The sequence below is a fragment of the Arachis ipaensis genome, chromosome B9 (assembly GCF_059453495.1).
Source record: "Arachis ipaensis isolate K30076 ecotype BB chromosome B9, ASM5945349v1, whole genome shotgun sequence".
In the NCBI taxonomy this organism is placed as follows: domain Eukaryota; kingdom Viridiplantae; phylum Streptophyta; class Magnoliopsida; order Fabales; family Fabaceae; genus Arachis; species Arachis ipaensis.
In genome coordinates this window covers 108887221-108902229 of record NC_142444.1, presented here as the reverse complement: position 1 = coordinate 108902229, position 15009 = coordinate 108887221, and the positions used below count along the sequence as shown (strand labels likewise).

The 15009-nt window shown below is 38.8% G+C and overlaps 1 non-coding gene and 1 pseudogene across 1 annotated transcript; both read right to left on the bottom strand.

Annotated features, from left to right (window-relative positions):
- The window catches only part of LOC148545856 (uncharacterized), a 44146-nt pseudogene extending 36976 nt beyond the window's left edge, over positions 1–7170 (bottom strand).
- A 6886-nt stretch (positions 7171–14056) lies between these two features.
- Positions 14057–14164, bottom strand: LOC148545855 (small nucleolar RNA R71). The gene has a single exon (XR_015901125.1). It is a non-coding gene; the product is annotated as a small nucleolar RNA R71 (small nucleolar RNA).
- Between the last annotated feature and the right edge of the window lie 845 nt (positions 14165–15009).

Here is a 15009-nt window from a genome sequence, read left to right as displayed (position 1 = left end):
TGCAAGTAATGTAAATTGCAGAAACTTAGATTGCAAGAAATGTAAATGACTGAAGCTTAAAGTGTAAGAAATGTAAATTGCTTGAATTATAAAAGGATTTGGGAACTGGGATTGCAAAAATTAAACAAGAAAAAAGTAAATGACAATCAGCAGAGAAGTAGAAGAAGAATTGAGATGCAGCAAATCTAAACAAGAAAAGGAAAATTACTTGAGAAACTAAACAGAAAGTAAAATGCAGCTCAATTGCAATAGCTAAAGGAAAGTTGAAGATCTCAGGGGTGGAGGAGACTAGAAAACAATTCTAGATCTCAAGTCCTTCCTTGATCCAACAAGAGAGTAATTGCAAGAGAAGCAGAAGACAATTGCAGAAGAAGTGGAAGATGAAAGCAGTAAAGAGAACTTAGATCCAAACCATAATTCTTTGAAATTATGCAAAAATTAAACAAGAGAGATCTTAGATCAAGAATGAAATAGAATTCCTTCAATTCTTAATCCAAGATTCAAAACAAAGAGTAAGAGGTGCAGACGTAAGAACAAGGAAGAAGAGAGATCAATTCTCCTTCCCAATTCTCCAAAATAAACTCAGAGATCCAAAATCAAAGTAAAGCTCTCAAAATTACAAGTGAAAATTCTAAAAGAAGGTAAAAGGTCCTTTCTAAATCAAACTAACTTCCATTTATACACTTCCTTTTTTGGATTTTAGAATTTAAGTGGACTTTTTAATTTGGTGAAGAATTGAATTAAATTGGAATTTTGGTTGATTTTTGGGACCATGGGTGATTCCTCCCAATAGAGTGCTCGGTTGGTGCCAAGAGCATCACATTCTCCCTTGCCTTGGTCTTGCAATGTGTGTGACAAGCTCCAGGGTAGCGCTCAGCTTTCCCCAAGAGTGCAGCATTGCCTTGTCTTGGCGTGCCAAATTTGCGCGACAAGCTTCCCTCTTGGCCGTGTCAAGTCTCGCCCCACAAACCTTGTTCTGTGTCAATGTTGCTAGCAAATAAAGAAGGTAGCGCTCAGTCAATGCCAAGAGCGCAGCATCCTTCTCCTTATTAACGAGGCTCTAGGTTCGACCCTTGGTGGAAGCATTTCAACACTAATTCCCTTGTGAGGACAACAAAGGCAGCGCATGCCTTGAGTGGGGCGTCCTTAAGTTCGAACCTTTGGGGAATGCATTTGGCCAATTTTTGACTTATTTTCCTTGATGAGTAATGCCCCTTCCTCCCCTTAGGTGCTTGGTTCGATCCTTGGGGCTTTCATTGGCAAACATTACCCCTTGCAATTATTATGGATGGAGCTCGATAAAGTGAGTGGCATTAACCGAGCATTGTGCTTTTCCTTTGCTTCCTTGGTTCATTTTTGTGCTCGGTTAAGTAGGAGAGCACAACATTGATGCTTTGCTTCCCTGGCCTTGAGTGGCGCTCTTATGGAGAGCGCTGAGCTATTGGAGAGAGCGCAATGGTTTCTTTCCTTTGTTGAGCCACACTTTCTCTTCCTTTAGCTACGCTTCCTTGGCCACGCTTTCTTGTTTTCTTCTTTTTCTTCACCTACAAGTAATCAAAACAACCAATCAAAGTATCACCAAATTCACAAGATTTATAAATAATTAAAAAACCAATTAAATTTAGCTTAAACCTCATGATTTAGTATCAATTAAAGGGTGGTTGATTGATTCAACAAAACCATGCAATTCCACTCCAAACCACTTTCTTACAATGCAAGAAAGTGCATAAAACCTTATGAAACAAGTAAAAAATGCTTGAAAAGCTAGCATAAGATGACTTGTCATCAATCTTACTCAAAACGCTACAAACAAGGTCGAATCTTCCGGATCAGAGAATGCTGCACCTTTGGTTCTAGCCTCTACCACAAAGACTCCAATCTCCCCGTACCTCGGCTGAACTGGTGTCTCGAGAAGTCCCAACGAAGTCGTGGATTAGCCGTCTAAGAGATGTATAATCAAGCTAGTGGTTCATCATTGTCCGATGAAGAACTCACTCTGAACCCATGTAGAATGAGATAACCTTGTGCTGGTTTAACGTATTCATAATGATGAAGAACAAATATACATCTTAGAAAAGAAAATCAAACATGTATTGAGATAGAACAGTAGTACTTTATTAATCCATAAAACTCAGCAGAGCTCCTCCCCTCAACCTACTGATACTGATAGAAAATACAATGTGGAATTCAAAAATATGTTAGAGGTCTCTAAAATATGTAAAAGTTCTCAAATAAATACTAGACTAATGACTAAGGATTACATAAGAAGGGTAAAACAGCCTTTTAGTGCTAAAATCTACTTCTGAGGCCCACTTGATGAGTGTTTGGGCTGAACTTGGTTGATCTCCACGTGCTAGGAGGCCTCTAGGGCATTGAATGCTGGCTAGGGGGTCTTCTTGGGGGTTGGACGCTGGTCTCTTCTCCTTTGGACGTTGAACGCCAGAATAGGGCAGGAGGCTGGTAAAGAACTGAAGATTGACGATTTAGAATTCAGAATAAATTCTCGTTGCAAGTATAGTTTCTAAACCAAGCAATCAACCTTTCTTACAAAAGTTTTGGTTGTCACAAGTAACAAACCCCTTTAAAATTGATAACCGAAGTATTTAAACCTCGGTTCATCTTCTCAAGGAACTGCAGCGAGGTGTTCTTATTATTGGTTATGAGTTTTGTAGATTGGGGGTTTTGAAAGTAAGGAACAAGTAATTTAAATGACAAGTAAAATAAATAAATAACTGTAAAATAAACTCTTGGCAAGGTATGAAAATTCGGAAGTCCTATCCTAGTTATCCTTATCAATAGTGATGAGAATTATATTTTGCTCTCCACTAAGTCAACCTCTAACTATGAAGGTAAGTCAATGGGATAAATCAATTTAACACCTAAAGTCCTAGTCAACTCCTAAGGGGAGACTAGAGTTATAGGAATTTAAATCAATCAGCAAAGATAACAATTATCAATCACAATGAGTTTGACAACTCAAGAGTTACCAATTAATCAACCAAAGCAAAAAGGAAAAAATCTAAATTATTTATATAAATAAAGGAAAGCAATCATAATTCTGAAATACCTCAATTTATATTAAATAGAAAATCAATCTAAACATAAAGAGTTCATAAGCCAATCTGGCAACATAAGTAATTGAATGAGAGCATTAAAGTATCTGGAAGTAAAAGAGAAATATAAAGTAAAAGAAATATTGAACCTAATGAAGAGTTGAAATTCTAAATTGAAATAATAAGAAATCCTAATCCTAAAACCTAAGAGAGAGGAGAGAACCTCTCTCTAAAAACTACATCTAATTCATCCTCAGTGAATAATTGAAGACTCGTTAATAAATGAAAGCTTTCCCCCACTTTACAACCTCTAATCTGTGACTTCTGGACTTGGATCTGGGCCAAAAAGGGTTTCAGAAATTGCTGGGAGCATTTTCTGTAATTTCTGGTGCATGGCGTCTGTCACGCGTCCGCGTGGGTCACGCGGTCGCGTCATCTGTAGTTTTCCTTGTCACGCGTACGCGTCATCTGTGTACTGCTCATGGCGCACGTCCGCGTCAGTCACGCATTCGCGTCGCTGCCTTTTCGCGCTGGTCATGCGACCGCGTCGTCCATGCGTTCGCGTCACTGCCATTTTCTTTAAAAACTCCATTTTGTGCTTTCCTTCCATTTTTGTATGTTTCCTTTCCATCCCTTAAGTCATTCCTGCCTTAGAAGATTTGAAACTTCTCAACACACAAATCATGGCATCGAATGGTAATAAAAGGTGATTTAAAATAATTATTTTTAAAGCATAGGAAACATGTTTTTCACATATATCACATAATAGGGAAGAGAAAGTGAAACCATGCAATTTACATGAATAAGTGGGTGAAGGATTGAATAAATCACTTAAATTAAGCACAAAATATATCATAAAATATGGGTTTATCAACCTCCCCACACTTAAACGATAGCATGTCCTCATGCTAAGTCCAAGATAAAGAGTAAGGTAAGGTTAAAGTGGTGGAATCTCATGCAATGCAATCTACTCTAAATTCAAACTACCTAAATGAGCCATGCAATTCTAATTATTATTCACTTGTATATAAAACTTACATGTAGTTAAATTAATTCACATCCTCAAGGAATCATATATGTGCATAGCCAAACCCTAGATAATGTTAAAGCACTTTTACAATTGAGATGGGTAAAAATATTTTTACAAACTTGCAAGACAATTAACAATTCAAGCAGAGATATATGGTGATGAGCTATTGAACCCTCACTGGATTTTGTGTTTACTCTCTAGTAACTCAGTGTTTATTGGGTTAATCACTCTATTCTTCTTTTTATCCTTACTTTCTATAACTTTGTTCTTCATCTAACCAGTCAACAATTATAGAATACAGATGTACAAAAATCATGAGGTATTTTTCAAGGTTGTAATGGGACCAAGGAAAAGGTAAGGGTATATGTATAAGGCTAAGTGAGCTAATAAGTGAATCCTTGATTAGTCTAAGATCTCACCTAACATACATATTTTGTAATTCAAAGTTTCTTAACCTATTTGTCCAAATTTTCTCACTTTATATTGCAAGCTCATGCATTAACTTTAATTTTATCCCATGTGCATTGATTTTGTTTAATTTGCAATTGGGGAATTTTTGTATCCCCTTTATTAAATACCGAAAAAAATAAATTTTTTTTAATGCACATGGTAATTCAATTGTTTTGATTTCACATGAGCATGCTTCCCAAATTTTTATTTTGAAACATCTTTATTCTTTTTAACTTTCCATCTTTGTTTCTATCATCCATGTTCCCATAAAGTTTCCCACATTTAAACAACACACAATTTCTATCTTAAGCTAACCAAGGATTCAACTTGGGATTTTTATTTTGTTTTTCTGCTTAAGGCTAGTAATGTGGTTTATAGAACAAGAGGGGATTAAAGAGCTCAAGGGGGCTAACAAGGGTGATGTGAAAGGTAGGCTAATTTGGGATAAGTGAGGAAAAATTTAAATGATGGCCTCAATCATCTCTTAGTATGTATATAAACTCTATAATTGGACATATAGATTAAAACAAAGTAAAGAACACCAGAATAAAAAAGAAGGACAAAACACACAGGAATAAAAATTATGGTTTAAATGTAACCATACAATTAAGCTCAAAACTCACAGGCTGTGTGTTCTCTAGCTCAAAAATCATATATCAGTTTCACATGTCATGCAAGTAAAAATTAAGAGTTCCCATTATTCTCAATGTAAATCTTAGGGTGCCTTTAAAGTTTTAGTGTTGTTCCTTGATGAAATGTTGTTAACTAACTAACATGTAATGCTATATATACAAGGGGTGTGGATTGTTTTGATTATGTTAAAGTCTCTAGTTTACTTCCTTTTTATTTTTAATTTAAACCAAACTATCATATACTAAAAGGGTAAACTATACTAATTAATCCACATATTTTATAACTAATAAGTTTAGAACTGCAACTAAACTAAATGGCTAAAATATAAACTAAAGTGCAAAATGCGGAAATAAAGTAAAAATATAGCAAAAGAACAATGTATAAGTACTGAAAAGTAAAAATAAAGATAAAAATACAGAAAAATAAACAAAATAAGATAAAAAGAGTCTGTAGTGGTTCACCAAAAAGATATGCCAGGGATGGCTACCTCCCCACACTTAAAATAAAACATCGTCCGCGATGCTCACTCAAGCTGGGTGTGAAGGAATGTCATCACCGGAAGGGTGGGCTGCTGGAGTCTCTGTGGTGGCCTGAGGGTCTACAGACTGGATAAGGGTAGGAGGATCTGTCTGCTGCAGTGGAGGCTCTGACTGGATAGGAATCTCTGTATCTGCAGCCTGTATCTGGTGTGGCTCCTCCTACTGTGGCGCAGCCTGCTCTGAGCCTGCATGCTCGACCTCTCTCTGTGGATGGGTCTCCTCCTCATGCTCGTCTGCCTCCTCCTCAGATGGCTCTGATGGTGTGTCAGGCTCGGAGGGGAAGTCGCTGCCAGATCGGATCATCATCTTGAGGTGCTCATAGCGTCGCTTGTTGCGATGTTCAGATCTCTTATATCGCCGCTTGTTGCGGCACTCCATCTGGTCCAGCTGCTGGAATAAGCGGTGCACCAGGTGGTAAACGGGCTCTGAGGCAGGTGGAGGTGCAGTGGGTGGGGCTGGTGCAGCAGTGGAAGAAGAAGGGGGCAGCTGAAGGTGTGGCTGTCTCATCAGAAGCGGTCAGGAATGGAGGTGTATAGCCTAAAGCTCGAAACTTCCTGCTGTAAGGGATAATCTTCTTGCAGTCCGCAGCAGGTGGCTTCTCATCAGCATCCTCCGAAGGCACGTCAGCTCGACGGCCTAGCTGGGTGACCTGGTAAGGAAAAGGAAGGGTGCCTCTGACATGGACCCTAGCCATATAGTGCCGGATGAATCGTGACAGATACAGGTCCTTACCCTCCAGCACACACCAGAGAAGGGTGATCATAGTAGCAGGCAGCTCCGTGTCATGAGTGCTTGGCATAACAAAGTTACTCAGGATCTGGTGCCAGAGCCGAGCCTCATCATTCAGATACATAAGCTTGATTCCTTTAGGCATTGTGGTGTTCTTACCCATGACCCATGGGACAGTCGGATCAAGGGCTAACCTCTCCTTGACAGCATCCCAGTCAAATCGCATAAACCTCATATCCTCTTCAGCCTTTTGGTAACCGTCAGGCTTATCGGACTTAGGCTGAAGGCGCAGAATATCCTCAATGGCTTCCTCAGTTACCAATATCTGTTTCCCTCTGAGGTGCACTGCATCCAGGGAAGTCTTGAAATAGTTGCAGTAAAACTCTCTTACCCAGGAAGCATTGACTTCTGTCAGGTTTCTCTCCAAGAAGAACCAGCCTCTCTGTTTGATCTGATCAGAGGTGTACTGTTTTAGTTCTTCTGGAAATTTCAGAGTTCGCTCCAGGTACAGGTTTCTAGAGGTGGCAAACATTGGATACTTCAGCTCACAGTATCAGTTTGCAAATTTAATTGGAACATTAGCAGGGAGGAGCTGGCCAGCCTTCTCCTGCGGGGTAAAATGCTTTTCCCGCCAGGAGTCATCATGCATAATGTCCAGGATAGGCATAGAGGATTCACCTCTTTTCTGTTTGCCAATTGTGGCTTTGCCTTTTCCTTTTCTTTGAGGGTCAGACATCCTGAAAAACAGAAATCTAGGATATAATAAAAACAGGAAAACAAGTAGGCAAATAACAAGATAAGCACATAGTGGCAAAGGAGCAGTAGAATTATGAAATGAGTTGAATAATTGTGCATTTTGGATTGTTTCGGAGTTAAAAAGCTGAGATGAGAAATTACATTCCAAAATATGTTATAAGTAGAATACCTGTTAATTAGGAAAAATAATAATCATGCCATGAGTGAAAAAGTTGAAGGAGTTAGGTAAAAAGCAAGGAGAAGTTAGAAAGTTAAAAGTGGTTAAAAGTGAAAAAGTGGAAAGCAGTGAGTTAGGAGAAAGAAAGTTAAAGTAAGTGGCATTGAGAATTGTTTCCTAAGTAACAAGAATTTCATAAATTTAAAGACTAGTCAACTCATATGCAAAAATATCAGGATAGTGATGATGATTCATAAAGATATAAAAATAGCAAAAAATTAAAATCGAATCATCAATAGTGCAATTTATTAACCAGGAAATCGAAAGGAATAAGAATGCTAGCCCATGCATTCATGAAGTGGTTTGGGAAAAGTTAAGTAATGCCAAATTCAAATTGCCAAAACCAAAATATTTACTAAAATCAAAACAATTTACAGAAAATTGGGCAGCATTCCGGCTAAAATTGGATGTTCCCGAGTAATAAACAGCAAGCAGAATAGTTCATAGAAATTAAAATAAATCTGCAAATAGACATAAATAATATGAACATGAAAGAGCAGTCTCAATAGCAGCATGAACAGTAAGAACATCATATGAACAATACTAACATCACAGGCAGAACAGAATTGCAGAATAGGTAAAACAAGCAACAAGTACGGTGCAATTAGCAGGCCTAAATTCACTAACCACATCCTAGCTACCTAACCACCTAGAATCCACTACAACAAACATCTCTAACTATCCTAATTCTAAACAAAAACTAAAAAATATGCAACTAACTATGAATGAAAGAAAAATGGCGTTCAGCGGAACCTGGTGGTTAGAGGCACAAGTATGGAACGAAGAGAGGTGGTCGGAGTGGGGTGGTATTGGCGGCAATGCGGCGGTGACATAGAGCGGTGCGGCGGCGAACCGTGGTTGACGCGGCGGTGGTTTGGTGGTGCTAGGTTAGGGTTGGGGTAATGGTAGAGAGGAGGTTAAGGAGGAAGGAATGGAGGGGGTGAGGGTGTTGGTGGTGGGAGGCGCGGCAGTGATGGTGCGGTGGCGGTGGCTGGCCGTGGTGGTGGAGTGGAGAGAAAGGGGAGGAGAAGGAGAAGGAGGGGAGAAGGAAGAAGGAGGGGGGTGGGCGTCGCAGTGGGTCCGGGTTGGTGGGGGTGGTGCAGCGGTCGGAGGTGGTTGGGGTAAGTGGTGGTGGTTGTGGGTAGCGAGGGGCTGAGAGGGAGCAGTGGGGGGGCTTTGGGGGGGAGAATGGGCGCGATGGGGGTAGGGTTTCACGTCACTGGAGTTAGTGGATTTGAATCCACGCGAACGCGTGGGGCACGTGGTCATGTGGCTAGAGGGGAATGGGGTTGACGCGATCGCGTGAGTGACGCGATCGCATGGAATGGGTAAAAGGATCAATGACGCGGTCGCATGAGGCACGCGACCGCGTCACTGGAAATTGTGCTAAACGCACAAGTCCAGCGTCGTTTCAGCGCAACTCTCTGTCTCTATTTAGGGTGTTGTGCAATCCACGTGACGCGGACGCGTCGCTCACGCTTTCGCGTGGGATGGGTGTTTTGCAAGTGACGCGATCGCGTCAGAGACGCGGATGCGTGGGCCGTTTTGTGCTAAACGCACACTAGCCGCACGATTCCATCCCAGATTTCTGGGCGTTGGATTTTTACGCCGATTTCTAGATCACGCGTTCGCGTGATTGACGCGGACGCGTGGGAGGTGGTTGTCACAACTGACGCGAACGCGTTAGCAGTGCGGTCGCGTCGCACGCTTTCCCTTTTTTTTATATATGCAGGTATGCAATTATGCAGTATGTAATGCTAATGCAAATGCTATGAGTGACATCCAGGTTCAATAAAAATAATATAACATAAAATCAAACAGTACAAAATAAAAATTGAAAAAGAAACGACCATACAATGGTGGGTTGTCTCCCGCCTAGCACTTTTAGTTAAAGTCCTTAAGTTGGACATTGGATTAGCTTCCTGTTATGGTGGCTTATGCTTAAATTCATCCAGAAATCTCCACCAATGTTTGGAATGCCAACAGCCTCCGGGGTCCCAAACTAGTCATGTAAAGCTTTTGAGAAACTTCAAACAGGTTCTCAGGCTCCCGGGGTGACGAATGTCAGAATAGATTCCAGGATCCCAAACTTTGCTTTTAAATCCGCCTTTGTCTTGACCTATATTTTTCCATCCGGGCAGTTTAGAAATAGTATTCTCACTAGGATGACTAAATGTCTTCCGTGACCCATTCAATTGAACTTGATACCAATCCTTGCACTTCAAATTGAAACGTGAAACCTTATTGAATCTTGTACACCAGCTCTGAGTATGAGCCATTTCCCTCTTACTCTTAAAGCCACCGAGAGCTCTAAGCTGGCCATCTGTTTCAAGCAAACCATATTCAAGTGAAAAAGTAAAGATAAAGGTTAAGGATTGTACCTTCTTGAAGCTTGTATTAGGTGGTAATGGCCTTGAGATAGGTGTTTCTAGTGGTTTTGTAAGTTCTATTCCCTTGTAATCTTTTGTGAATTCCTCCACTTCTTTGCAAAATTCTTCAGCTGCAACTGCGTCCTGATCAAAGTCTTCTATGTCTTCCTCATCACTTAAGTCATATGTTGGAGGTTGAGAGAAATCTACATCGACGTTATCTTCGTATTCACTTGGGTAAGGTTCTTCAGGCTCAAGGATATCAGTTGCGGATGCGAGTTCGTGACTAGGAGAGCTTGATTCAAGATCGTCACTGCCCATGGAATCAACTTCTTGGTCTGTTCTGTCCAATTTTTCACAAGGCATATGCTGTGGAGGTTGTGTACTGTCCTCCTTGGCATCAATTTCGGACTTCTCAGCGGAATCCTTTACGGTTCTTGATTCCCATGGAGGTTCAGCATCTCCTAAATCTTCAACCACTTCCTCCTCTACAACTATCATGGCTTCTTGATGAGCGGATAATTTATACGCTTTTTGGCATTGTTTTTACATAGTTTTCAGTATAATTTAGTTAGTTTTTAGTATATTTTTATTAGTTTTTAAATAAAAATCACATTTTCTGGACTTTACTATGAGTTTGTGTGTTTTTCTGTGATTTCATGTATTTTCTGGCTGAAATTGAGGGACTTGAGCAAAAATCAGATTCAGAGGTTGAAGAAGGACTGCAGATGCTGTTGGATTCTGACCTCCCTGCACTCAAAGTGGATTTTCTGGAGCTACAGAACTCCAAATGGCGCGCTCTTAATTGCTTTGGAAATTAGACATCCAGGGCTTTCCAGCAATATATAATAGTCCATACTTTGATTAAGGATAGACGACGTAAACTGGCGTTGAACGCCAGTCCCATGCTGCATTCTGGAGTCAAACACCAGAAACAGGTTGCAAAGTAGAGTTAAACGCCAAGAGAAGCCTCTACACGTGTAAAGCTCAATGCTCAGCCCAAGCACACACCAAGTAGGCCCCAGAAGTGGATTTCTGCATCAATTACTCATTTTGTAAACCCTAGTAACTAGTTTAGTATAAATAGGACGTTTTACTATTGTATTTACATCTTTAGTTTTATCTTTAGATCACGTTTGGGGGTTGGCCTCTCGGCCATGCCTGGACCTTCATCACTTATGTATTTTCAACGGTAGAGTTTCTACACACCATAGATTAAGGTGTGGAGCTATGCTGTTCCTCAAAGATTAATGCAAAGTACTACTGTTTTTCTATTCAATTCAACTTATTCCGCTTCTAAGATATTCATTCGCACTTCAATATGATGGATGTGATGATCGTGACAGTCATCATCATTCTCAACTTATGAACGCGTGCCTGACAACCACTTCTGTTCTACCTTAGATTGAATGGATATCTCTTGGATATCTAATACAGGGGACCGAGTCCGAGTTATTAGTGTCTTTGTGGTATAAGTTAGAACCCATGGATGGCCATTCCTGAGAACCGGAAAGTCTAAACCTTGTCTGTGGTATTTCGAGTAGGATCTGGGAAGGGATGGCTGTGACGAGCTTCAAACTCGCGAGTGCTGGGCGTAGTGACAGACGCAAAAGGACAGTAAATCCTATTCCAGTATGATCGAGAACCGACAGATGATTAGCCATGTAGTGACAGCGCATTGGACCATTTTCACAGAGAGGATGGGAAGTAGCCATTGACAACGGTGATTCCCTACATAAAGCTTGCCATGGAAAGGAGTAGGAAGGATTGGATGAAGACAGCAGGAAATCAGAGGTTCAGAGGGACGAAAGCATCTCTATACGCTTGTCTGAAATTCTCACCAATGAATTACATAAGTATCTCTATCCTATTTTATTTATCTTTTAATAAACTATAATCTCTTAATATATTTGAATCCGCCTGACTGAGATTTACAAGGTGACCATAGCTTGCTTCAAGCCGACAATCTCCGTGGGATCGACCCTTACTCACGTAAGGTTTATTACTTGGACGACCCAGTGCACTTGCTGGTTAGTTGTACGAAGTTGTGAAACAGATATAAGATCATAAACATGCGTATTGAGTTTTTAGCGCCGTTACCAAGGAAGGAATGATCACGATTTCGCACACCAAGTTTTTGGCGCCGTTGCCGGGGATTGTTCGAGTTTGGACAACTGACGGTTCATCCTATTGCTCAGATTAGGTAATTTTATTTTATTTTTAAGCTTTTTATTTCTTATATTCGAAAAATACAAAAAAAAAATTTTTCTTTTTTCGTTTTTCCCAATTAATTTTTCGAAAAATACAAAAAATTTGCAAATTCATAAAATCAAAAATATTTTTGTGTTTCTTGTTTGAGTCTAGAGTCAATTTTTTTTAGTTTGGTGTCTTGCATGTATTTCTTTTTCTCAAGAATTTTCGAAAATTCATCATATGTTCTTCATGATCTTCAAGTTGTTCCTGGCCAGTCTTCTTGTTTGATCTTCATATTTTCTTGTTTTGTGTCTTTTCTTGTTTTTCATATGCATTTTTAATTTGTTAGTTTCTAAAGTTTGAAAATTTCTAAGTTTGGTGTCTTGCATGTTTTTCTTTCATTAAAAATTTTCAAAAATAAGTCTTGATATTCATCTCGATCTTCAAAGTGTTTTTGGTGTTCATCTTGACATTCATAGTGTTCTTGCATGCATTGTGTGTTTTGATTCATAATTTTTATGTTATGAGTCTTTTTCATGTTTTTCTCTTTCTTCATTAAAAATTCAAAAATAAAAAATATCTTTTCCTTATTTTACTCAAAATTTTCGAAAATATGATTTGATTTAGTCAAAAAGTTTTTAAATTTAATTGTTTCTTATGAATCAAATCAAATTTTCAATTTAAAAATCTTATCTTTTCAAAATCTTTTTCAAAAATCAAATCTTTTTCATTTTACCTTCATATTTTCGAAAACTTTTTAAATTTGATTTTCAAAAGCTTTTTTATTTTATTTCTTAATTTTCAAAATCTTTACTAACATTTAATATGATTGATTGAAAAATTTCAAGTTGTTACTTGCTTATTAAGAAAGATTCAATCTTTAAACTCTAGAATCATATCTTTTTAGTTTCTTGTTAGTCAAGTAATCAACTTTAGTTTTCAAAATCAAATCTTTTTAATTTTCTTTTCAAATCTTTTTCAAATTAAAATTTCAATCATATCTTTTTCAAATTCAATTTTAAAATCTTTTCTAACTTCTTATCTTTTTAAAATTTATTTTCACATCCTATCCTTTTGTTTCAATCACATCTTTTTAAATTTCAATAATATCTTTCTTAAAAACAAATTTCAAAACTTTTTCAATCAATCTTATCTTTTTGTTTCAATCATATCTTTTTCAAAACTACCTAACTAATCCTCTCTCTCTTATTTTCGAAAATTCCCTCTCTCCTTTTTCAAAATTCCTTTTTAATTAACTAATTGTTTTAATTTTAATTTAATTTCAACTTTAATTTTCGAAATCTAACTTTCAATTTTAATTTTTATTTTAATTAAATTTTGAAATTCTCTCTCTCATCTCCTTCTATTTATTTATTCATCTACTAACACTTCTCTCCCATCCAAAAATTCGAACACCACCTCCCTCTCTGTGTTCGAGTTTTTCCTCTTATCTTCTTTACATTACATTCTTTTCTTCTTCTACTCACATAAAGGAACCTCTCTCTACTGAGGCAAAGAGGATCCCTATTATTTTCTGTTTTCTTCTTTTTCATATGAGCAGGAGTAAGGACAAGAACATTCTTGTTGAAGCAGATCCTGAACCTGAAAGTACTCTGAAAAGGAAACTAAGAGAAGCTAAAATACAACAATCCAGAGACAACCTTACAGGAATTTTTGAACAGGAAGAGGAGATGGCAGCCGAAAATAATAATAATGCAAGGAGGATGCTTGGTGACTTTACTGCACGTAATTCCAATTTACATGGAAGAAGCATCTCCATCCCTGCCATTGGAGCAAACAACTTTGAGCTGAAATGTCAATTAGTTTCTCTGATGCACCAGAACTGCAAGTTTCATGGACTTCCATCTGAAGATCCTTTTCAGTTCTTAACTGAATTCTTGCAGATCTGTGATACTGTTAAGACCAATGGGGTTGATCCCGAGGTCTACAGGCTTATGCTTTTCCCGTTTGCTGTAAGAGACAGAGCTAGAGTATGGTTGGACTCTCAACCCAAAGATAGCCTGAACTCTTGGGATAAGCTGGTCACGGCTTTCTTAGCCAAGTTCTTTCCTCCTCAAAAGCTTAGTAAGCTTAGAGTGGATGTTCAAACCTTCAGACAGAAAGAAGGAGAATCCCTCTATGAAGCTTGGGAGAGATATAAGCAACTGACCAAAAAGTGCCCTTCTGACATGCTTTCAGAATGGACCATTCTGGATATATTCTATGATGGTCTGTCCGAGTTATCAAAGATGTCATTGGACCATTCTGCAGGTGGATCCATTCACCTAAAGAAAACACCTGCAGAAGCTCAAGAACTCATTGACATGGTTGCTAATAACCAGTTCATGTACACTTTTGAGAGGAATCCTGTAAGTAATGGGACGCCTCAGAAGAAGGGAGTTCTTGAAATTGATACTCTGAATGCCATATTGGCTCAGAACAAAATATTGACTCAGTAAGTCAATATGATTTCTCAGAGTCTGAATGGAATGCAAGCTGCATCCAACAGTACTCAAGAGGCATCTTCTGAAGAAGAAGCTTATGATCCTGAGAACCCTGCAATAGCAGAGGTAAATTACATGGGGAAACCCTATGGAAACACCTATAATCCCTCATGGAGAAATCATCCAAATATCTCATGGAAGGATCAACAAAAGCCTCAACAAGGCTTTAACAATGGTGGAAGAAACAGGTTTAATAGCAAGCCTTTTCCATCATCCACTCAGCAAAAGACAGAGAGTTCTGAGCAGGATCCATCTAGCTTAGCAAACACAGTCGCTGATCTATCTAAGGCCACTTTAAGTTTCATGAATGAAACAAGGTCTTCCATTAGAAATCTGGCAGCACAAGTGGGCCAGCTGAGTAAAAGAGTCACTGAAACCCCTCCTAGTACTCTCCCAAGCAATACAGAAGAGAATCCAAAAAGAGAGTGCAAGGCCATTGATTTAACCATCATGGCCAAACCTACAAGGGAAGGAGAGGACGTGAATCCAAGTGAGGAAGACCTCCTGGGACGTCCAGTGATCAATAAGGAGTTTCC